Source organism: Podarcis gaigeae (genome assembly GCF_964106915.1).
Source record: "Podarcis gaigeae genome assembly, chromosome: 4".
Classification (NCBI taxonomy): Eukaryota; Metazoa; Chordata; class Lepidosauria; order Squamata; family Lacertidae; genus Podarcis; species Podarcis gaigeae.
Window position 1 is genome coordinate 81437606 of NC_139677.1, and position 26050 is coordinate 81463655.

Sequence of the window (26050 nt, forward strand, 5' to 3'; positions counted from 1 at the left end):
TCGCAACACCTTACTGCTTTATACCAGATCAATGAAACGGAAATCAGCCGTTATTCAAAACTTAAGTGTCAGATCAACCCATTAACCTGGAATGCATAATTGAGACCTGGGTCGTGTGGGTGGTCATGTCTATTGTTACAGATCTAGGATAATGGAGTTTGGGGGGTGCAAGGGCACCCATAACTGCTAGTTAGTTAATGTTAGAAACTAATACAGGGATGTGGGTGGTGCTGTGGGTTAAACCACAGAGTCTAGGACTTGCCGATCAGAAGGTCGGCGGTTCAAATCCCTGCGACGGGGTGAGCTCCTGTTGCTCTGTCCCAGCTCCTGCCCATCTAGCAGTTCGAAAGCACGTCAAAGTGCAAGTAGATAAATAGGTACTGCTCTGGCAGGAAGGTAAACTGTGTTTCCGTGTGCTGCTCTGGTTCGCCAGAAGCGGCTTAGTCATGCTGGCCACATGACCCAGAAGCTGGATGCTGGCTCCCTCGGCCAATAAAGCGAGATGAGTGCCGCAACCCCAGAGTCGGTCACGACTGGACCTAATGGTCAGGGGTTCCTTTACCTTTACTTTCTATATCTTTATAATAACAATATGATCTCAGCAAAAATAATGGCCACTGGGCAGGTAGAATTATCTGGTTTTGATAGTAGCTCAATATGAAAGGAGATTCAGTGGTCATGGGCAGTGTTGAGGACTAGGGTTCCCTCTGGATATACTGCTATTATTCATTGTTGTTATTCAGTGTTTCAAATTGCTTGTCACTCAGTCCTATGAAAGCATACTCAGAAGATAAAAGTCCACTGTGTTCAATGAGGCTTATTTACATAGGACCACAACCTTAAGTAAACTGTTAAGTATGTAGGGCATGATTTTCAATAAAACTGGTGTCATAAACCCTTTGCTCTGTTTTTGCTGTAACAGAGTAACACAGCTATTCATCTAGAAATGGTTAATTCATTTCCATAGGTCTGCTTATAATCAAGTTTTTTAAAGTTCTTCACCTATGAATATACATAACCTAATAAAAAGAGATCATCTTCACGGTGTTGTTGTCACATAACAATAGTAATAAAAGTGTATTGTGATTATAGTTATACCTTTATAATGTCAGTGAACACCCTGTTCTACATATATAAACCTCTACGGGAAAAAGCTTTATCCTGTTGAGGAAAGATTTCTTATACCAAGAATTTGTCAACAGCCATTCATGAACTTGTTAAAGCGAAAGTACTTTTTATTTGCATTCATGAAATAAAATAAACATATTTTCTTTGATCCTTAACCAACCCTTTATTGTTAACTTGCACTAGACTTTTATGTTTCAGTGCTCATTGTACATGTAATTATTTGAAAAGTGATTTTGTTTTAAATTATTTAGCCTTTTCTGAATTTTAGATAAACACAGGCATGTTTTGCTCGCGATTAAAAATACATTTCACCCAACACTGCAGAACGTAGCAAAGATAATAATGTGTAGGCGTCAGTGTGTTCCAAAACAAGACTCTCTGGGGACCCCTTTTAACACACTGCTACGTTAAAATCGTGTTCTGAAAGCCTCAGGAAACCCCTACTCGAACCCACCCTTTCCTGAAACTGGTGAAAGTATTTTTAAAAACACTGGAGTGAAAAAAGGCTACTGCTAAAATATTGCCACAGATTGTTTCATTTAGTTACTGTTACCAGGTTTTTCATCTTTCAATATATTGATAATTCTAGTGTTACCAATAATAATGCTAAATAAAACGTTAATGATGTCAGAATACCTCACAGTATAATGAGAAATGTAAGTTTCCATGACATAGTCTGTGATAACATATTTTAATTATACGTCATATAGCCTTTTCTTTTTTAAAAAATTACATTTTCATAGAATTGTAGAGTTGGAAGGGGCCCCAAATTTCATACTATCCAACCCCCTACAATGCAGGAATCACAAGTAAAGAATCCCGACAGATGGTCATCCATGCTCTGTTTATAAACCTTCAGTGAATGAGATTCCACCACCTTTTGAGGTAGTCCATTCCTCTGTCAAACTGCTCTTACTGTCAGAAAGGTATTCCTAATGGTTAGTCGGAATCTCTTTTCTTGTAATTTAAATCTATTCAATCACTATTCATTGATGCTACCTGTAGCATCTTATTCAGTTCTGATGTTTTTACCTCATTCAACAACTTGCAGCTTTATTCTTCATTTACTGCTATATTGGATTCGATCCAGATTTGCAATGCAATCCTAACCATTTCTACTCAGATGCAAGCTTTATTGAATTCATTGTGGTATATTCCCAGATAAGAATGCTGAATATAATAGCCCTGCTGGATCAGGCCAGTGGCTCATTTAGTCCAGCTTCCTGTTCTAACAGTGGCCAACCACTCTCCTTTCCTGCAGTTTACAGCAACTGGTATTCAGAAGCATAATGGTGGTAGAACAATAGTCATTGTGGTCAATAGCCATTGGTAGCTTAGTGTTCATGAATTTGTGTAATCCATGTTTAAAAGCCATCCAAGTTGGTTGCCCTCGCTGCCTCATGTGAGGGCAAATTCTATAGTTTAAATATGCATTGCGTAAATAAGTACTTCCTTTTGTCTGTTCTGAATTGTCCACATTCAGCTTCATTGGATGTCCACAAGTTCTAGTGTTATGAAAGAGAAAGAAAAAAACTAATCCACTTTCATTGTGCCATGCATATTTTTAAAAACTTCTATCATGTTACCTCTTTCTCACCTTTTCTTGAAACTTAAGATGTTCCAAACACTTCATCCTTTGTTCATAGGGGAGTTTCTCCAGTCGCTTTATCATTAGTTTCCATTTTTAAACCTTTTTCAATTCTACATCATCCTTTTTGAGGTGAGGCAGCTAGAACTGGAAATGGTATTTCAAATACAGTTGCAGAGTAGAGATGGGGTTGCAGCCTTAGTCATATTTATGCTTCAGGTAGATTCATTGAATTAGTGGAACAATTCCATTAATTTCAATGAGTCTACTCTAAGCATGATTAAGTCTGGATTCATTTTTTCTTCAATCAAAAGTTTTATTTATTTCTTATACCCCTCCTTTCAAGAAGCTTCCTTCAAGAAGTGGTATATATCTACTACTCATTGTATCCTCACAATAAGGTGACGTAGGTTAGATAGAGAGAAAGCAACTGGGCTAAGGTGAGTTATAGCTAGTGGCTGAGTGAGGATTTGAATCCTGATCTCCTGTGTTCATAGTCTGACTAATATATCGTATGTAAATGATTATAAGTTAATTATTTCATTTAAGACAAGGTTCCGCATTTGACGTTAACATATGAGAGTGCTGGAGGTGAAATAGTTAAAACAGTTAAATAGGTACCCAATCAGAACCCAGGGAGGTGGAGTCAGAGGGACTATAAAACCAGCTCTGGGAGGGGCGAAGGGGGGAGTTCGTTGGGAGTTGGGTGGTTGGTTGGAGTGGGAGTGAATTGGGATAGAGTCTGGGGGTAGGTTGAGTTTGTGTAGTGAAATAAGCTGAGTCAGGAACAGTTAGGAGCTAGGAAGACAAGTAAATATCTGAGGGGTAGTTTAGTGAGTGAGAGCAGGTAGCGGAAGTTATAGGCCTGGATAGGCAGCCCATGCTTGTAATTGACTGAGACCATTTATGAAACCACACGCTTGTTAAACTGCAATAAATAAACAGAAGTTTATGTTCCAATTTAACCCTGACTGGACTCCGTATTTTACCAGGTAGGGCCTGGGTGGGGGCAGCGAGAAATAAAGTGGTGGCACAGGGATCAATAGACGGTGAAACGTCCGGGGAACCTGTGTTATTGCCACACCGCACAGACAGCATATTTGCACAAAGCAGATTCTGTGCATCAGAGAGGAACCAGGAACAAATGAAGTTCACTCCACCAAGACACCTGCCTTGAAACCAAAATACTGGGAGTGTAATATTTGCAAATGATCACCAGAGGGTGCTCAGTGGCTAAGTGTGCTTGACCTTTGACAATGCTAACTGTGCCTGCTGAGAATGCTGCTGCTGTTTCAGCACCACATTAGATTATACAGGTCTTTTAATTGTATTCTATGAATGTAACAATGTTGTAGATCAGAAACATTTAGATCTAGAATATGTGTAGATAGAAAAGTACATGAAACACAGTATTTTAGGGCCAAACTAAATATGACATGGGAGAGGCACTGTGTCCCTGGTGTTTGTTTTGTTGCTAAAACATCTCTGTGGGACTCTGGTGCTGGGGAAAGAGGTCTAATCCTTCTCTCCCAACCTGCACCATGGCCTAATCTTAATTGCCCTTGTAAAGCTGCTGTTCTCCTTATGGTGGGAAACATAAAGCACTCATATTATGTTTTCCTCGTAACAGCTTCAGTCAAGGTTGCAGAAAAGGTGGGCAGATAGAATTAAATCTCCCTCCAGGGCCACAGCCCTGATTCAAATGTCATCTTTCTGATTCTCTTTCAGCAAAAGAAAAAGATGTGTCCTGTTTAGTTTGACCATGAAGGAATATATATATAACTGAGGTCCTGGGGAACAATGCATTAAACAAGATGATATGCAAAATAGTAACAATATGTGGGTGTCGTGCCTTACCTAAGCCTGAACCATGAGTCTTCCTCAAATGAGGACCCTGGTAACACAAAGTATGAAGACCTTTTGGGGCCTTAATGAAATTAATTTCATTGAACTGTTACGTTTTTTCATATTGTAGAAAATAAAATAAAATGCAGTAATATATTTATTGCCAATAAAGGTCAGAAATACACACATTGGCTCTGTTATGCAGCCTGATGCTCAGGGACTGTTAAGACAACATCATTCATAGATACTGAATCCACTACCTGTCTGGCAATGTTGTTGCATTTCTTTGTCGTAATGTACTTTAAATTCTTTACATCTGGTGTTAGGCTGAAAAGAAAACTTGAAATTCACATTAGCAGTGGATCTTTTCCTAGTTTTCCATTCATCTCTGCCAGTCCATCCTCATCCAATCCCACACAGTCAATGCTGGCTTTCTACCCTGGATCACCTTCAAAGCATCTGACAACTGCAAAGGTTTTGAAGATACACATTCATTGTTTATTTTCAATATTCATTCTTAATTACATGGAAACCAGCAGCTCATTTTTTTCTTAAGCTAAGTCAGGCTCATACTGTGCTAAATATGTAAGACTAATGTGGTAATCTCTTATTCTCCTTAGACAGTTGACTTACATTTTGTGTCACTATTTTCTGTCAATTAGTAAAATTGTTTGTGTTTTCATTTTTTTATATAAAATATAGTAAATGCTCCCAATATTCATATTCAACCTGTATATGTGCACTTTTAAGAATCCCAATCTGTTTCCGAGTCCTGTCTGCTTTCTCCAGTCTGTGCTTCTGGAACATAATAGTGGCAAATCTAAAACTGGTTATAACTTCCTCCATTTTGGATGAAGCACATGCATTTTCCAGGCTCAGAAATCCCTCCAGGGTAGATTAAGTTGGCCAGATTATAGGCAGATATATCAAGGGGCTTTTATGCAGGGCAATTTATAAAGTTTGATTATTTATTTATTTATTTAACAATTTATAAACTATTTCCCAACAAATATATTTGAAGCAGTGTACAATGAAGGAAAAGTCTGTAACAATTTGATTTTTCTGCCAGAATTGGGTACAATGTTCAGGCATGGCCACCTCTTCTGAGGAAATGAAGCTTGCCAAATTTCAGACCGATAGCTTCAATTGTTCTCCCCAAAGGGCAGACTTTATCATTTTGGGGTGGGTACAATAAGAATCATATCCTTTAGATACATGGGGTAGAGGAAATGTCACTCCTTGGCAATGACTCTTTTACCACCAAGGCTTGTTGCTATGGGGTGGGCTTCTGTTCCTCCTCTCCATAGATTTTTGGAGATACAATGGAGACTTCTTCATGAACTTGCATAGAAACAGACATGTAGCCAGGTAAGTTTTTCATTCCTCCCTCAGATCACTATGAGTGCCCTGGGAAAATAATTACAGTGGTACCTCAGGTTAAGAACTTAATTCGTTCTGGAGGTCCGTTCTTAACCTAAAACTGTTCTTAACCTGAGGTACCACTTTAGCTAATGGGGCCTGCCACGCCGCTGGCACACGATTTCTGTTCTCATCCTGAAGCAAAGTTCTTAACCCGAGGTTCTATTTCTGGGTTAGCGGAGTCTGTAACCTGAAGTGACTGTAACCCGAGGCACCACTGTATTGTGATTTAACAGCTGGATCTGTCTGTCGAAACAAAAGATTACTCATTTTCTCAGGGTGTTTCCCAAATCAGCTTGATTTCATTTCTCATGAGGAAAAAACAGACATGGTTTTTTTCTTTAGAAGCATAAGCCACAGAACTACTCAGAAGCTTAAGGAGTCCTTCATCTGCCTCAAGACACTTTGCAATCTGACTTGGGAACATGGTAATTTCCCTCAAATCACCCTAATTTGCCTCATAATTTGTGGTACACCCAAAGCCAATGTATACCCTTAGTAAATGCCCATTTGCTTCAAATTCACACAATCTGTTTTAATTATTCAGATACTTATTTTCATTGTGAAAATGTTTTTAAAATAATTTTGACTAGTAACTTTCACTAACAAGTAACATTTAATAATTCAATGACAGCAATTTAAGAGACATTAACTAATAATGTGGTTGCTTATAATTTTTGTAGGTTTCATTCCTGATTTCCAAAATGATTCCAGATACCTTAATGTACCTGAGCCAAAGGCTTTAACAGCAATGAAAGAAATACAGATTAAAATATTTAAAACTTTTAAAGTTCAACACTATTGTATATTTTGAAGTATTCTAATAACTAAACTAAATGAATTGCAGTTTAGAAATAATCATAGTTATACAGACACTTGATTCTTGCTGACTCATTTATTGGAGGGGATGTTAAAACTGGGATACTTCCATAAGAGATAAAAATATGAAATGTAGTACTGTACACAGAGTTCCAGACACTATGCCATAATTACTAGAAAAAAAATGTGGTTTTGTCTTTTGATCAAAATGTGGGACACGGAGCCTACAGGTGTGCCTCTTACTTTAAGAAAAAGGGTTTAGGCATGGATCCTAAACAAGTGTATTAGTTTAAGCCTTATTGAACACAGTGCAGCTTACATCCTGGTCTCAGAAAACATGTATGATTTCTCTGATAGATAGATGCTGTTGAATATAGAGGTTATGCAGCATTCATGAGTAAAGATGGTGTTCATTCTGGTGCATTTAAGTGGAGTGATTTAGCCAAAAGAAGGGATAATGAAGCAAACAAGTTACAAGTCCTATTGAGGACAGATAAGAATTGATAGAGCCTGAAGAAGAGTGAGCAGAAGTGACATGAATGTGATAAATAGAAGATAAAACCTTCATGACAAATGCCATCAGTTTTTTACAAATGAAAAATATTTTACAGTTTCTACCCAGGTAGGAGATTTATTGCTTTTCAGACATTATTACCTTGGTTCATGAACAATTAGTTCATGAACAATTTGGATTAAGAACTCTGCAAACCCAGAAGTAGGTGTTTTTGTTTGTGAACTTTGCCTTGGAATAAGAACATGTTTCGCTTCCTGTTTGGGTTTTTTTGTTTGTTTTGTTTTCCCCTCTTCCTGTTGAGTGTGTTCCATTTGTAAATTGAGTCCCCTGCTGCTATGGGAAAGCACACCTTGGTTTAAGAATGCTTTGGTTTAAGAACGGACTTCCGGAACAGATTAAGTTCATAAACCAAGGTACCACTGTATATGGCATGCAGTAGTTACAGAAGAGTATATCTGTGGAGCCTTGTTCTTCTAACATGGACACATGTGTAGCAGAAGATGTATATTAAGGTGGATGTGGGAAATTAGGTAAATGATAAAGGACTGAGCATCTTGAGCTTTTAGGGTGCAAATCTCTGCTTATATTACAGAGAACAAGACAGGGCAGTAAATGTGTCCTCATTTTAAAACAATATGTTTAAATAATACTTCTCTGTACATCAACGTGCATGGGTCACTTCTATTTTGTTCTTTCCCATACTAAAAAGCTACACCAAAAAGCCAAAGTAAACTACATAATGCTATCATCCTTTCTTCTTCAATAAGACAGTGCTGTTTTTTTGGAAAATATAGAGCCAACTATTAGTCTCCTGCGGATTCTTTGAGGTCTACTGGAAGGGTGTTTGGGGTATTTTCTAAATGTTATTGGATAAAAGCTGAGACTAGATATCCCACTGTTTTTAAAGAGCATGCTGAGGCAAACCACTGTTAAGTTGTGCAAGAGTGCACATTTCTTTATTCTCATTTCTCAGCTCACATCCTGAAACACATATGGTCAGTGTTTTTGTTTTGACTCTGGTGATTTTTTTTTTAAGAAAACCAATGTGAGAGAATACTTTAAATGATCTAATCTTTGTTTAAGGGTATTTTGCATGTGAAAGAAGGAAAATGTAGACTTGCTGAGGGGTGTTCTAACCATTCACATCAATATTCACTGACACATCTTCACCAATACCCAGATAATACTTTTAAAGAAACAGTGATTGCCTAGTATAACAGGCAAATGTGTCTCTCCTCCAGGTTGTGCAGTGGGCTCTGTCACTGCTGAGACGACAGCTGTACCTGCCAATAGTGTGGGCAGCTGGGAAGGCAGCAATGTTCCCACCATGTTAGAAGAGTCCCACTGAGTTTAGTGGATCTTTATGTTAGGTCAATAGGCATAGGCGCCGACTCCATGGGGCCTGAGGGGGCCCGAGCCCCCTCAAAAATTCGTTTGGGGGGGCTCTGCCCCCCCAATAATTCAAGAAAATTATATTACGGCTGCGAAGAGGCAGGAGGGAGAGGAGGCCCCTTGGGAGGAGCGGGCAGGTGCTGGGGCGGCAGCGCCGGGCGGGGGCCGAGGGGTGGGCGCCCCCCTGCGCGGGCATCGCCTCGCCGCCGCCGCGGGTTTGGCTGGGCCGCCGGCCGAGGGGAAGCGCCAAACAAGGCCAGGATCCAGGCCCGCCCCGCTCTCCTTATTTGGTGCCCGGTTCCGGCTCCCGGGTGGCCTCCTCCCACCCGCTCTCGCTACCAGTGGAAAGAGAGACGGAGGTGCAGCGGAACCCGCAGCCTTTGCAGGCGCCGCCCGGCCGGGGGAGGGGAGCGCGGAGGAGCCCCGCGGGCCTGGGCCCGGCCAGCCGAGCCCTCCCGAATTGCGCCCCGCAGTCAGGATCTTGTGGCGAGGACCCCGGTATGGGCCCCCCCAATATTTTTTATAAGTCGGCGCCCCTGTCAATAGGTATAGGACTGCAAGCTTAATCTTCCAGTCTAATGTTACTCATATTTTACAGACTTCCATCTTTAGCATCTCCCTAAAAGGGGTATGTGAGTTAGGGTTAGATTTCTTCTAGACATGTTAGACTATGAAGAGAGCATAGGGTTTTGTCAGAGAATTAATCAGAATAATCTAGGTAAAATGGCCAATCCTTTCTACAAGCCCAAACTAGGCAATGTTTTTGGTGGTTCTCTACTTCAGCAATGAGAAGAGAACTCTATGATTTGAGAACTGTTGTCCAATAGAACTATTTAAACAAGTACCGGTATTCTCAGAAAGGATATAATCTATTATTACATGGTTCTGAAAGCTTTGAAACGTATTTGAAACAGTATATCAAAATTCTCAAGAACCATAAAGACCCAAATTAATAATGATCCGCTGCTGCAACATGCATACAGTGCAGTATCTTGTTATATTGCCGGGCACTGTAACTTCACAGTCCTAGCTATTTATGATGTACCAAGAAAATGCTTGACATATTCCCATGAATTTACAATGACAGTGAGATGAGGTAGAACTCAGATGTAGAACATAGTGAAGTGGAAGGTTCTGAAGGGTGAAGCAGTGGCGGAACTTCATGCTCCGGCACCGGGGGGGGGGCGGAGTGCAGGCAGGGGCGGGGCGTGCGTGCGTGCGTGCTGCCCGCAGGGGCATGGCGCCCCGCCTGTGGGGGTGGGGCGCCCAGCGCGGGCGGGGGAGCAGCCGCGATGGAACCCCACTGGGATGCGCTGCCGGGGGCAGAGGGCTCCCCCCACACTCCTCTTCCTCCACCAGTGCGGGAAAGATATTTCTCTCAGCATCAGGAAACCAATGTAGCACTCCTGCCTTAAAATAGGAGTTGCAAGTCTAAATACATACCTCGGGATGAAGTAGCTTCAGGATGAGTATTTTCGGGTTGCGCTCTGTGGCGACCCGGAAGTAACAGAGCGCACATGCGCAAACGCTCAAAATGACGTCGCATGCATGTGTGGAAGCGGCGAATCGCAACCTGCAGATGCGGGTTGCGTTCGCTTTAGGGTGCGAATGGGGGTCTGGAACGGATCCCGTTCGCATCCAGAGGTACCACTCTACTGTTCTTTGTTTTAATTTATGTGGTTCCACTTCTTGATTTCACTGTTGTATCCATGACATCACATTCATTACCAGTACTGCACCTACTGTATTTTTAATTTTTTCTACTAATGCAAAAAGTAGAATACTTTAAAGTAAACCTTTTATACATACAGTGGTACCTCGGGTTAAGTATTTAATTCGTTCCAGAGATCCGTACTTAACCGTGCTTAACCTGAAACTGTTCTTAACCTGAAGCACCACTTTAGCTAATGGGATCTACTGCTGCTGCTGTGCCGCCGGAGCACAATTTCTGTTCTCATCCTGAAGCAAAGTTCTTAACCGGAGGTACTATTTCTGGGTTAGCGGAGTCTGTAACCTGAAGCGTATGTAACCTGAAGCGTATGTAACCTGAGGTACCACTGTACTGCAAAGTGCCTTCATAAAGTTTAGATCCATTGCTTATGGGCAGAATAAATGAAAGCAAAGAATGATCTGGTTGCCACATATATCTTCCTTTAGAAAGCTTAAAGTGACTTATATATCCAGATGCCGTTCAGATCTACGTCTGTACAGCCTGGCTAACTCTACAACATCTGTTTCTTCTAGATTCTGCTGTTGGGTAATTCATTATTAGGAGCAACCAAAAAGTCCCCAAGATATGACAAGCTTCCAAGTTCTCTAGAACTCTTTATCAGGCAAGAAGTTACATATGTTGTGGTGAAATGAGGGAGATTTCCAGAACGATTCAGCTAGATATTGCTACCATAAGGTCATCTTGCAGGCATATCTTTAGGCGCCAGGGAATGTTATTGTTTTGGTTACTATGTTGTGTATTTTTTTGTTTTTATATTTTAAACCGCCCTGTGATCCTGGGACGAAGGATGGTAAATAAATAAATAAATAAATAAATAAATAAATAAATAAATACAGTAAATAAATACATATATAATTGCATTATTGGCATAGACATTTGCCTCATGGCTACAGCATCTTGACAAATCTTTCCTCTGCCTCCTATGCTTTCCCTCTCCACCAACTGTACTGATCATAAGCTTTAAAGTAAATCTTATATTGCACCATTTAAAAAGAAAACACAGATGGGGTTGCGTTAGAGAGGGAGAAACTGCATGTCTTTTTCTCAGTTTTTCTTTGCATCATGCCCACAAAAATGCCACGTGCTTCATGACTAACTATAACAGAGGCTGAAGTTTCGCTTCATTTTTAAAAAATGTGTCTGTCTCATGAAGAGGGACTTAATGCACCCACTCATCATCCCACACCTCTTCACTAGCATGGTGCAATCTCATTGGCCCAGTGGTATTTTTTGTAGGAATGCAATTCCTAATTTCTGCTGCATTCAACATTTTTCCCAATTCTAAACTGTACCATGTTTACCATTTCCAGCAAATAATCTACTTAGTTAACACAATGTTCTTGTCAGTTCTGAGGAACTGCAATTCTTCTCCCCACATGATCTGCCAGGGTCATGTTGCATTGCATTTTGGAAATAAGAGACGAAAATAATAGTTTACTTGTAGATTGGCCAGCAAACACAAGATACAACAAACAACATTAAACTTCTAAAACTATTGTTAATATAACAACGGCTTGCAAATTAGAATAACACAGTAAATAAGGGTGTGCACAATGAATCAAGCAGTTAAATTGCCTTAATTAGCATATTCCAGCTGTAAACTCATATAACAAAAAAAATGATTAGGTAATATGTTACATTTTTTAATTACATGGATGTGGAGCTTAGAAACATGCATTATTTTTTTACTATGATATTGTAAACTTATTTATTAGATTATTAGCCTTAAAACATTGTACTAGAACACCAAGATTCCCTTTGTACCAAACTTAGAATATACCAGTTACCCACAATGAGTGATTGTTGTTGTGTTCAAAATGGTATGTTCCATGCATCAAATGGTGAATTGTACCCAAAGGTGTTGTTGCTTGCTTACTTATTTGCCATTTCACCTTTTTTTTGTATGGGTTGTTATCATAGTCAGTTTTGATTTCTTATGGAGTTCTGTTTCAGGGAATGATCTAGATCTATGAATATAGATAGGAGATTTTCTTTAAGACTGTCTCCATCTTTCTTAAGCTGGTGAGCAGAAGAGCTTATTCAGTGCATTTATATCCCATCTTTTTCTCCAAGGAGTACATGGTTCACCCCCTCCATTGGTGCCTGCGGCAACCCTGTGAGGTAGGTTAAGAGCCTGTGACTGGCCCAGGGTAGCCCGGTGGCCTTTGTGGCTGAGTGGGGATTTGGGCCCTGATCGCCCAGGTCCTGGTCCTAGCTTCCTAGAGTTATTCTGATATGGGGTAGCTATTTTAATTAAGTAGGCAAATAAATATGGGGAAAGCAAAATCTGGAATATTTTTCTTGAAGCCTGAATTTGTCTTATTTTGGATTGTTTTATATGATGTTTTAATGTGTTATCAACTGCTAGGATATTTTTTCTTTAAAATATAAAGCAGCATAGAAATAATAATAATAATAATAATAATAATAATAATAATAATAATAATAATAATAAATCAGCAGCCTTAATGCCATGTTTGAGCAGCTCAGGGCTACATCTTTGTTTTTGGCACATGTTTAAAATAATCCATTAGTATTATTAAGTAATTCACTAATGGCTCCTTGTTATCTTGGGAAAAAGTGAAATGTGGAGTGCAACAGAATTATGCCCTGGATCTGTTGTTTTCAGTGTCTTTATAAACGACTTGGATTAAGGAGTTGAGGGAATGCTAATCAAATATGCAGATAGCACAAGCTAACAAAATGAATTTCAGTGGGGACAAATGTAAGGTTCTACACTTAGACAGGAAGAACCAGCTGCACCAGTATAAGATGGGAGACACCTGGCTTGCCAGTGGTACATGTGAAAAGGATCAAGGGGTCTTAGACATGAGTCAGCAGTGTGATGCAGCAGCAGCACCAGGAAAAAAAACCAGATGCCTTTGCGAAACCCTCAAGCAGGATCTGAGCGCAAGAGCTCTCTCCCCTTCATGGTCTCCAGCAACTGTTATTTGGAAGCATTCCTGCCTCCAGCTGTGGAGACAGAGAGTACCCATAGTGTCTATTAGCCAATGGTAGTCTTTGCCATGAATTTATACAGTCATCTTTTAAAGCCATCTAAGTTATTGGCCATCACTGCCTCCTATGGGAGCAAGTTCCATACTTTAACTTTGCAGTGAGTGAAGAAGTTCTCCAGAAGTGTCCTGGATTTTCCAACTTTCTGCTTCTTGAATATCCATGAGTTCTAATGTTAAACTAGATAGAGAAGAGCTTTCTCTATCCACTTCATGCCGTGCATAATTTTGTAAACTTATATCATGTTGCCTCTTACTCACCTTTTCTAGTCTAAACTATGAAGTCCCAAACACTGCAGCCTTTCTGCACAGGGGAGGCACTCCATCCTCTTGATCATTTTGGTTGCCCTTTTCTGAACTTTTTTCCCCATTTCTACAATATCTTTTTTGAGGCAAGGTGACCAGTACTGTACACAGGTTTCCAAATGTGTTTGCACCGTAGAGTTCTATAGTGGCATTATGATATCAATAGTTCATTTTCAATTCCTTTCCTAATGATGCCTAGCGTGGAATTTGCCTTTTTCACAGCTGGCACACACTGGGTCTGTCAGTGCAAGCATTTCAATCCTCCCTCTCCTTCACTGCACATTGTTCTGTAGGCTGTTCTGACCCCCCCCCCAAACCAGCAGGGAGGGGGCATGTGGGGGTAGCATTGCGGGGATCACTGTTGCTCTAGGAGAGGTCTTTGTGTAGGCTTCTGCTGATGATACCCATTCCTTAAATCTGGCCTATTATGTTCACCTAAAGTGTGAATTTTACAGGTGTTTGGAAACATGTAGGTACATTTATCAGAGAACCAACTGTTATTTTTTCACTTACAATGTGGGAAATGGTTTTTAGACGGTGAAGTCAAACCCTAAAGGTGAAATTGGGTTGCAGTCCCGTTCTGTCCCATTCCACCACTACTCTGTCCCATTCCACCCCTGCTCTGCTCTGCTCCTGCCCCACACCCTTTCAGCGTCAAAAAGAGTGGGTGTATGCATGCTGATCCTGCACAAGCAGGGAGGTGCCTGTATGCACTTACCTGGGAGTATGTTTCAGAACTTTATAGGTTTATGTATTTCTGAGCAGGTATGTATGCGATTGTACTGTTAATGTTTATTTTAGAGCATTGGGAGTACAGTCATACCTCAGGTTACAGATGCTTCAGGTTGCGTACCACGCCAAACCCGGAAGTACCGGAACAGGTTACTTCTGGGTTTCGGCGCATGCACAGAAGCGTCGAATCATGACTCGTGTGTGCGCAGACATGGTGCTGCAGGTTGCAAATGCTGCGGGTTGCGAACGTGCCTCCCGCACAGATCATGTTTGCAACCCAAGCGTCCACTGTATGACTATATTAGTGGCTGCTTCAGCTTTAGACTAGGGCAGATTATCCTCTCCAGATAATGTTGTCTACAACTCTCATCAGCCCCAACGGGCATAGCCAGTGGTCAAGGATGATAGGAGTTGTAATCCCAACAATATCTGAAAGACACCACATTGGTTACTCAGGATTAAGGTGTATTCTCCACTTTTGATCCTTGGAACTTGTGTGCATGTGCACGCACGCACACTCACTCAATCTCTCACACTCTAAAAAGTTCCTTGTTGCCTGCAGTGGCCTATTTTCACAGACATCATTTCTTACCATAGCTTTGTTAAAAAGACAATAGATTCTTGTGTCAGTCTTATTGGCACCAGTTTTGTATAATACAGGAAACACCATTTCCTTTTAGGGCTGGAAAATTAACTTGGATCACACTTTTCCCTTTTTATTGCTAATCAGGACACACCCCGGGAAACCTGGCTTTCTGATTCTGGAAAAGGAACGGGAAGCAGCATCAGCATTCATTTTATATCCTATTTTTTCTGAAAATGCTTTACTCTTTTACCATTGAGGGCAGTGATTTGAAGAAAGTATATCTAACAACCTAATCCTATATGAATGTACATGGAAGAAGGACTTTGCTTATTTATCACTATATAAGTGTGTTGAAGGACTACTTCAGCCATCACGGGGTCTCTGCCATGGGAGCATATTCACCCAGTGCTTTTCAAGCTGCACTGGCTCCCGGTGGAGTACAGGGTCAGATTTAAGGTGCTGCTTTTGACCTTTAAAGCCCTTCACGGCCTAGGACCCTCGTACCTCCGGGACCGCCTCTCCTGGTATGCCCCACGGAGAGCCTTAAGGTCCATAAATAACAACACCCTAGTGGTCCCAGGCCCTAAAGAAGTTAGATTGGCTTCAACCAGAGCCAGGGCCTTTTCAACTCTGGCTCTGGCCTGGTGGAACGCTCTGCCTCATGAGACCAGGGCCCTGCAGGATCTGATTTCTTTCCGCAGGGCCTGTAAGACAGAGTTGTTCCGCCTGGCCTTTGGCTTGGAGCCAATTTGATTCTCTCCCTCTCTCTCTCTCTCTTTTTTTTCCTCTTTCTTTCTTTTCCTTCTCCTCCTGCGATGAGGCTACATTTTAATATTTTAATGTTCCATTATTTTAATGTTGTATTTTATTTTTGTTTTTAAGTTGTAATCATTCATCTTGTTTTTATTATTGCTTGTAAGCCGCTCTGAGCCCGGCCTTGGCTGGGGAGGGCGGGGTATAAATAAAAAATTATTATTATTATTATTATTATTATTATTATTATTATTATTATTATTACAATTTCCTACTTAAGCTTGCTATCTAGGTTCTAACAACTGGTGGACAACTTCAGGCCCTTTCTCTTGCTTCTAAGGGTACTTTATTGTTAAACTGGACTTGGAGCAGACAGCCAGTCAAACAAACAAACAAACAAACAAACAAACAAACAAAGGACACCTTCAAATAAACAACTGTCCTCTGAAAACCATTCAAATGGAGGAATGTCCTCTGTTAATGTGGGACACATGGCCACCATAGGAGAAATATTTGCCCCCACTATTCATTGTGATGTCATTGCGATTGATTTTATCTTTATCCCTCTGAGCAGAGTTTTGTTCCTCCATAAAAGGTCATATAAGCTTGGAGAAAAACCAGACTAAAACTGAAAAAGTCAGTAGACACCCCTCTCATTTCTGTCTTGGATAATGATCTGCTGGATCTTGGTTTCCTGGGCTTGGAAAACACAAGGGACTTTCTGACTCAGTTGGTTTATTAAAGTACAGTTATACTTCCCACTTTGAACTGAATGCACAATAAGAAGTTAAACTCTTCCTGTCATCATAAGATTCTGCTTTATATTTTCAAAGGAAGTTAAACATTGGGAAAGGAACAGCAAGCTTAAAATAGATATTTCAGTTTCCAGTATAAAATCATATTAATATGTGGATAACTAAATAGCAGATTCTAAGCAACTGTTTTCAAAAACCAGAGATTTCTATAATGAGCCAGTATTACTTTTGTAATACAGGCAAGGCTGATATAGGCGTGTCCAAATGATGTGTGATCGTGCACGCATGCACGGTGCCAAACCCGGAAGTAGCCCCAAAACATCATAAAGATGTCACAAAAAGGGGTGGGGTGGGCTTACATGTGTTCTGCCAACATGTGCAGAGGCCTGGAACATAACCCCCGTGCAAAACAAGGATTGTCTGTAGTTAACTCCCCACTCCTCACTTTATGAACATAACAGTATTTGGGTGAAAAAATGCTTTGTTGTTTTCTGCATGAACACATGGGCTTATTTCTTTATTTTACAATTTTATTGTAATTTTAAATGGAACAACACAACTAAAACTAATAACTAATAATATAACAAATCAGATACAAATATTACTATTTTTCAGTCTGAGTGGCTGAATGTCACTTCTACTAAGTAGTTAATGAGCCACATATACTGGAAATTCATCATACAGATGAAATATGCAAATGGGCATATTTCAATCTTTTGGCAAAGGTTAAACACACACTGACCTGGTTTGAATGTAAACTATGGCTTAGCATTCAGTGTATGGGTCTTACGCTCATGTGTGTCTCCCCACTCCTCCAGTGCAGCCATAGGAAAGCGATTGGAAGCTTTAGTTAGGTTTTCTTTTCTTTTTTTTATAAATATTTTTATTAAGTTTCTTTTCTTGTAGTCAAAGATATACAGAATACAGGAAAAAAAAGAAAACAGAAAGAAAAAAAAAAGAATATGAAATATCCAACTTTCCTTAATGTTTTTAACAAACCAACTGGACTTCCCCACATCCTCCAAACCCTGCATTCTTTGTTATACAAATATCAGCAATTTATTACCTTATTTCATAACTTACTGTATCTTTCGATTTATCATGTTTCTAAATTCACAGTATTTGTATCCCAATTTCTATGAACTTAAATTTAACATAATAAAGTTATTTCCTATTCCACCTCTTATTTCTTGTATCTTAATTTTCATTTTACCTAATCAAGTTGCTGAAGCTAGAGTTCCCTTAATCGTGCATTTTCTTAACATTCATACAGCTTATGGTGTTTTTGCAAATAGTCCTTAAATTTTTTCCAATCCTCTTGCATTGTTTCTTCTCCCAAGTCTCGGATTCTGCCAGTCATCTCGGCCAGTTCCATGTAGTCCATCAACTGCGTCTGCCATTCCTCCAATGTAGGTAGTTCTTGAGTCTTCCAATACTTAGCGATGAGAATTCTTGCTGCTGTAGTAGCGTACATAAAGAAATTTCTATCCTTCTTTAACACTTTCTGGTCCACAATGCCCAGAAGAAAGGCCTCCGGTTTCTTAAGAAAGGTATACCTAAATACCTTTTTTAACTCGTTATAAATCGCCTCCCAGAAGGCCTTCACTTTTGGACAAGTCCACCAGAGGTGAAAGAATGTCCCTTCCGCCTCCTTACATTTCCAGCATTTATTGTCAGACAGGTGATATATCTTAGCAAGCTTGACTGGGGTCATGTACCACCGGTATACCATTTTCATAATGTTTTCCTTCAAGGCATTACATGCCGTGAATTTCATTCCGGTGTTCCATAGCTTTTCCCAGTCCTCAAACATGATATTATGCCCAATGTCCTGTGCCCATTTTATCATGGCGGATTTAACTATCTCATCCTGTGTATTCCACTTTAGCAGCAAGTTATACATTCTCGAAAGTACCTTAGTTTTTGGTTCTAACAGTTCCGTCTCTAGTTTCGATTTTCCACCTGGAACCCAACCTTTTTATCCATTTTAAAAACCTCTTGAATTTGGGCATAATGTAGCCAATCTCGCACCTTATTTTTTAATTTTTCCAAGCTCTGCAGCCTCCAATTGTCTCCAGTTTTTTCAATTATTTCCCAATATTTCGGCCAGTAGGCCTCCATGTTAAGTCTTTTTCGGGCCTTAGCCTCCACCGGTGATAGCCACCTCGGGGTCTTACCCTCTAATAAGTCTTTGTATTTTGTCCAGACCATAAATAATGCTCTTCTGACAATATGGTTTTTGAGCAATCTATGAACCTTAACCTTGTCGTACCACAGATATGCATGCCAACCAAACGCATTATCAAACCCTTCCAGATCCAGGACATCAGTGTTCTCCAAAAGAAACCAATCTTTCAACCAGCAAAAGGCTGCAGACTCATAATATATCCTCAAGTCCGGCAGGGCAAACCCCCCTCTTTCTTTCGAATCAGTTAATATTTTAAACTTTATTCGGGGCTTTTTGCCCTGCCAGACAAACTTAGAAATATCCTTTTGCCACTTTCCAAAACATTCCACTTTGTCCACGATCTGTAGGGCCTGGAACAGAAATAACATTTTCGGCAATACATTCATTTTTATAGCTGCGATTCGGCCCAACAAGGAAAGTTTCAGTCTTGACCAAATTTCCAAATCTCTTTTGATTTCCGACTAACATTTTTCATAATTATCTTTAAACAGATTCAAATTTTTTGAGGTCAGATGGACCCCTAGGTATTTCACCTTTTTAGCCACATTTAATTCTGTCTCTTTCTGAAACTCCTCTGTTTCTGCAGAAGTCAAATTTTTAACCAAAACCTTAGTTTTTTGCTTATTCAACTTAAATCCCGCCACCCGACCAAATTCGTGTATCAATTCTAAAACTTTTTTTGTACTGGGTACTGGCTCCTGTAATGTTAAAACCAAATCATCTGCAAATGCTTTCAGTTTGTATTGTTTCACTCCGACCTGAATTCCTTGTACCAACCGGTCCTCCCTGATCATGTTCAAAAGCACCTCCAGGACTGAGATAAATAAAAGAGGGGATAGGGGGCACCCCTGCCGTGTCCCTTTTTCAATTTTAAACTCCTCTGTCACCACATTGTTCACTATCAATTTAGCTTTTTGCTCTGTATAAATTGCTTCTATTCCATTTTCAAACCCCCGTCCCACTCCCATCCCTTCCAAATTTTTCTTCATAAACATCCAGGAAATATTATCAAAGGCTTTCTCCGCATCAATAAAAATTAACACCGCTCTCGTATTGATATTTGTTTGTAGGAATTCCAAAATGTCGATGATGTTTCTGGTGTTGTCAAACAAATGTCTGCCAGGGAGAAAGCCCGTCTGGTCCTTATGGATCACTCCATTAAGTACTTCCTTAAACCTACTTGCCAGAATGTCCGCAAAAATTTTATAATCCACATTTAGGAGTGAGATGGGACGGTAGTTCTTGAGTTGGGTCTTTTCAGTCTCTGATTTAGGTATCAATGTGATGAAAGCTTCTTTCCACGTTTCCGGTGCCTTCTTCCCCTCCATAATCTGGTTGCAGACCTCCATCAAAGGTTGTATCAAATAATCTTTCAAAATCTTGTAGTATTTGGAGGTTAATCCATCAGGGCCTGGAGATTTGCCTAATTGTAAGTTCTGGATGGCACCTTCAATCTCTTGTTGTGTTATTTTACAGTTCAGGATTGTTCTCTTTTCCTGAGGTAATTTTGGTAATCCATTAATTTTTAAAAACTGATCCACCTCAAACTCTTTCTGTGGCCCCTGTGCGTAAAGTTCTTTAAAGTATCTCTGGAAACACTTTCTAATTTCTTCTGGTTTCTGAACAATTCTCCCTTCAGTCTCTAGATTTGTAACTGTATTTAATTTTTGTCTCTTTTTTAACTGCCATGCTAGCAGTTTCCCACATTTATTTGCTGATTCAAATGATCTTTGCTTCATTTGCTTGATTTTCCATTCCACCTCTTGATTTATCAATTTCGAATATTGTGCTTGGTAGAATTTCACTTCTCTCAGCACCTCCTTCGACTTTGGCCTAGATCTTAGTTTTTTCTCTCCTTCTCTTATTTTCTCCAATATCTTATCCTTCTTTTCATTCCAGAGTCTTTTCTTAATCGTATTTTGTTGTATCAGAAACCCTCTCATAACTGCTTTACTTGCGTCCCAGATTGTTCTTTTTTCCACCGTAGTATTTAAGTTTATCTCAAAATAGTCTTTTAAAGTTTTTTGGGCCTTCTTCACAATCTCCTGATCTCTTAATAAGGTGTCGTTCATTTTCCATCTAAAAGAGCCGGTTAAATTAAGTCTCAGTTCCACTTTCAAGGCATTATGGTCGGAGCAGGTTCTTGGGCAGATTTCCACTTTTCTAGTCTTGGGTGCCAGTCCTCTAGTTGTCCATATCTGGTCGATTCGTGTCCATGACAGGTCAGGTGAGCCTCAGAAAAGAAGGTTCCTTCTTTACCTAGGGGATTCTTTATCCTCCATATGTCAATCAAATCCATATTGTCAGTTAATTCAAAAAAAGTTTTAGGTAGCCTGCCGTCTTTTGTTATGTTTTGATTATGTGACTTGTCCATATTTGTTGATACGACCCCGTTCATATCTCCCATCATAATGATGTTGGAATAGTCCAAATAGTCCAGCAAAGTCTCATGCAGCTTCTTGAAAAATTCTGATTTCCCCTCGTTTGGTGCATATATTCCTAGTATCAAAAATTTTTCTCCTTGTGTCTGAATTTCAATCGCCAGAATTCTTCCTTGTTCATCTTTAAATAAAAATTTCGGTGACAGGCTCTCCTTTGCATATATCACCACTCCTCTTTTCTTAACTTTGTCTGATGAAATAAATTCCTGGCCTAATCTTTTGTTAATTAACACTTTCCTATGGAGCCTAGTCACATGAGTTTCTTGCAAACAAATAATGTCCAATTGTTCCTTTTTCAAGATATGAAATACTTTTCTTCTTTTTTCCGGGGAATTTCCACCATTTATATTCCAACTGAGTAGCTGCAGAGACATCCTGGATTAATTTGTTGATACTACAATGGGGTGTCTTCTTTTTCCTCTGATCCCGGAGGTGGAAACGTAGGTCCAGCTCCAGGTGGTGTTTGTCCAGGTAGTGGTGGTGGCCAAGATGCTGTTGCTCCTTTTTGAAGGTCTTCCCCGTGGTCGTGCAGGAACTTTTGCTGGTCTTCTGTTGTTTTAATTCTGACTTTCTTCCCCTTGTAGGTAAAAGATAGTCCTTGTGGGAACTCCCACCTATAAGGGATTGCGTTGTATCTCAACAATTTAGACAATTCTAAATAGGTGGCTCTAAGGTCCAATAGTTGTTTCGGTATGTCTCTGTAAATTTCAGCCTTTTTACCTTGTATCTCCAGTGATTTTCTAAAATGCAGGCCTAGTATCTTATCTCTTTCTTCCCTTGATCTCAAAATAATCAAACAGTCTCTGGATTTGTCTTTCTTTACCAATCTTCCCAGTCTGAATGCAGTTACAATTTTAAAATCCTTATCTTCTTCTATGCCCCAGAACTTAAAAAATTCAGATGTCAAATAACCACTCAAATCTTCTTGTTCAAGTTCTGGGATGGCTCTCAGCCTGAGATTATTCTCCCGATTTTTCAGTTCAACCATTGACAGATAGGCTTGTTGTTCCCCTATCTGTCTTTGCAGAGGCTTCACTTCTCCCTTGATCTCATCAACCTTCTTGTTTGCTTGCTCTGCTTTTTGGTTGGCTTCCTCAGCTAGTTTGTGATTTTCAGCCGTTGCTCCTTGCAAATTTTCGATTGCCTGAGTGTGCTGGGAAACCTGATCAGTTAATTTACTAATCGAGGATGTAGCTTGGTCAATTTTTGTTGATTGGTTATCCACTTTTTGATTTAAAATTGCAAGTTGCTCCAAAATTTGTTTCAGAACTCCTTCAGATCCTCCTGTTGCCATATCTTCTACTGCAGGCTGTTCCACTTCCCCCCTCTGTGCTTCCAGCACAGCTGGGACCGATGATCTACGTTGATGAGTCAAAGTTGTTTGAACAAGTTGTACAGTTTGTTTGGCTTTTGCTTTAGCTGCCCTTGTTCTCCCTGAGCCACTCATTCCACACCTGCCTCTGTTCAAGGTCAAATTGTCTATTATTCCATGGGAAAGACAAGTCCAGAATTTACTTAGGTTTTCAAATAGCTACAATTATAGATAACTATCTATCTATCTATAACAGCTAATACTGTACTTAATTTGGTCTTTCATCTATTTGTGGTTCCCTGACAAGAGGCTTGCTCTTCATATTTCCCATTGGTTCTCAACACCTTGCTGCTTTATGCCAGATCAGTGAAAGGGAAATCAGCTGTTATTCAAAACTTAAGTTTCAGATCAACCCATTAACCTGGAATGCATAATTGAGACCTGGGTCATGTGGGTGGTCATGTCTATTGTTATAGATCTAGATCTAGGATAACAGAGTTTGGGGGTGCAAGGGCACCCATAACTGCTAGTTAGTTAATGTTAGAAACTAATACATGGTTGAATTTAGATAATATTTGGAGTATTGGAGAGAAGATGCATATGGGCTGAACCAGGGGTTTGGACTAGATGACCATTGGAGTCCCTTCCAGCTCTACAATCCTATGAATCTATGGAGACTCCAGTTAGACTGTTTTATTGGATCACTGTGTTTTGTTTTATACTGTTTTTATTTATTTTCATGACGCAGAAGGAATCACCTTGTTGACCACCTGTGACCTTGTCCATCTTTGCTTGTTGAATCAGTACTTCCAGTGTACTGGATCCAATATACCTGAATATGACGTAGTAGATACCTCTTTTAGAGAGGGGTATCTACCTGTAAGTGGCAGTGGTACAGACTTTATTGAAAACATCTTAATCAGACCCTTCTGGCTATATTATCGCTCCGTTTCATAACTGGGCAAGGTATGTGAATGTGTGGTAGTGAGGTTGTGGATGAAACTGATTATGTAGCTCCCATCCGGTCTGGCTTTTGGCCTGGTTTGGGGTGGTGATATTGAAATTGCCTTGATTGCCATAGTGGGTGACTTGCACTGTGAGAAAGATAAAAATATAGCCTTATTGGTTCTGCTTGGTGATCTGACACTGTTACTCAATGTGGAAGTGAGGGGCCTTTTTCTAGCTTCAGCTTATTTACCAGCTATGACCACTGCTAACACATTTGAATTGCTGTGGTTATCCATAAGTCAACTCCGGTTTAAATTACTGCAGGATGCTTCATGTGAGGCTGCCATTGAAAAGCATTTATGCCACAGCAAAATGGTACAAAATGTTCCAACCGGGTCAGGATTTTGGCTGTATTTTAACTATAAGCATTTTAACTATATTACACATATTTTATTTTATTTGTGCAGGTTGCTGCACAATATTTTACATCAATTTTGTTTTTCTCTGCATGAACTCAAATCAAGATACAGTGGTACCTCGGGATGCGAACGGGATCTGTTCCGGAGCCCCGTTCGCATCCTGAACAGAATGTAAGATGCGACAGCGCATATGCGCAAATCGCGTTTCTCCACTTCTGCGCATGCGCGTGACGTCATTTTGACCGTCTGCGCATGCGCAAGCGGCGAAACCCAGAAGTAACAAGCTCTGTTACTTCTGGGTCACCACAGAGCGCAACCCGAAAGCGCTCAACCTGAAGTATATTTATGACTGTACTGGGGCTAACATTTAAAACCCTAAATGGCATGGGACTTGAGTACCATCTTCTGTATATCTCCCTGTTCTGGTCATCATCTGACCTACCACTCCAGCTCATCCAACCCCATGGTGCCCAGTGGCTGGCTACGAGGGAGTTTTCTGTTGTAGTAACCATCTTGTGGAATGCATTGCCAACTAAGATTCATCAGGCCCTATGCCAGTCTGCTGCTGAACATATCCTGTTGCCCCTCTTGCTACTTGTTCCTGAAGGTGCATGCCCTTCACTGCAAACAGCAGGGAAGGGCACTATTTTTAGCAGGAAACTGGTGTGAGTCTTCAATCAGGAGTGCAATATATATCAGGTGGGCCACAACTGCTTTTTATTTGAAAAATAAATGGGTGGAGTAGTTTGGTCCTCATCATGTGCTTGTCCTACATCAACAGGTGCTGGTAACAAACCTGAATTTGTGATACATCTGCTTTATGTTTGCCTAGAGGGAAACTGTTCTGCTACCTCCTGGTTCATTCGACCTGTCATGAAAAGGTGGGTAAGAATGTGACTTGTTCGGTCCTGGAGGTGCTCTTGAATATGATTAGAGGAGACCGGTTGGTGGAAGAAATTCAGGTGGGAGCAAAACAGTATAAACTTAAAGCTTTTGCAGATGACCTAGTTTTGACCCTATAGGAGCCAGAATCTAGTACGAAAAGGGTATTACAATTGATTCAGGAGTTTGGTCGGGTGGCGGGATTTAAACTCAACAAGCAGAAAACCAAGGTATTGGAAAAAAATTTAACACCTTCAGAATCAGAAAGGTTTCAGAAAGAGACAGAGTTAAACGTGGTTAAAAAAGTAAGATACCTAGGGGTAAACATAACAGCGAAGAATATGAGTCTATTTAAGGATAACTATGAAAAGTGTTGGTCTGAAATTAAAAGGGATTTAGAAGTTTGGTCAAGATTGAAACTTTCCTTGTCAGGACGAATTGCTGCTATAAAGATGAATGTATTGCCAAAAATGCTGTTTTTGTTCCAGACTTTACAGATTGTGGATAAAATGGAGTGTTTTGGGAGGTGGCAAAGAGATATTTCCAAATTTGTCTGGCAGGGCAAAAAGCCCAGAATTAAGTTTAAGATACTAACTGATGCTAAAGAAAGAGGGGGCTTTGCCCTGCCAGACTTAAATGAATCAGCAGCTTTCTGCTGGTTGAAAGACTGGCTGCTTCTTGAAAACACTGAGGTTTTGGATCTGGATGGTTTTAACAATGCTTATGGATGGCATGCATATTTGTGGTATGACAAGGTCAAAAGTCATAAGGCTTTCAAGAACCATATTGTCAGGAAAGCAGTGTTCAACGTCTGGATAAAATATAAAGACTTATTGGAAAATAAGACCCCAAGGTGGCTATCACCAATGGAAGCTAAGGCCCGGAAAAGACTCAATATGGAGGCCAAATGGCCGAAATATTGGGAAATAATAGAAAAAGATGGAGATAATTGGAGGTTGCAGAGTTTGGAGAAATTAAAAGATAAAGTGCGAGATTGGTTACATTATGCTCAGATCAAAGAGGTTTTCAAGTTGGATAAAAAGATAGGATTCCAGGTGGAAAAATCAAAGTTAGAAACGGAATTGTTAGAACCTAAGACTAAGGTACTTTCAAGAATGTATAATTTGCTGCTAAAATGGAATACACAAGATGAAACGGTCAAATCGGCTATGATAAAATGGGCACAGGACATTGGGTACAATATCATGTTTGCTGACTGGGAAAGGTTATGGACCACCGGTTTGAAATTCACGGCATGTAATGCCTTGAAAGAAAAT

At 40.1% G+C, this 26050-nt stretch overlaps 1 protein-coding gene across 6 annotated transcripts in view; it reads left to right on the forward strand.

Moving 5' to 3' along the window:
* FLT1 (fms related receptor tyrosine kinase 1) overlaps positions 1-26050 on the forward strand; it is a 147014-nt gene that overhangs the window by 9465 nt on the left and 111499 nt on the right. For 2 of the 6 annotated variants that reach the window (XM_083736108.1, XM_083736105.1), the window contains exons 3-4: positions 10950-11112; positions 24673-24772. The exons of 1 other annotated variant lie outside the window; for it this stretch is intronic. The gene's annotated coding sequence lies outside the window, so the exon portion shown is untranslated. The remainder of the gene's footprint in view (positions 1-10949; positions 11113-24672; positions 24773-26050) is intronic. 3 more of the 6 variants (XM_083736106.1, XM_083736109.1, XM_083736107.1) reach the window with 3 other exon arrangements.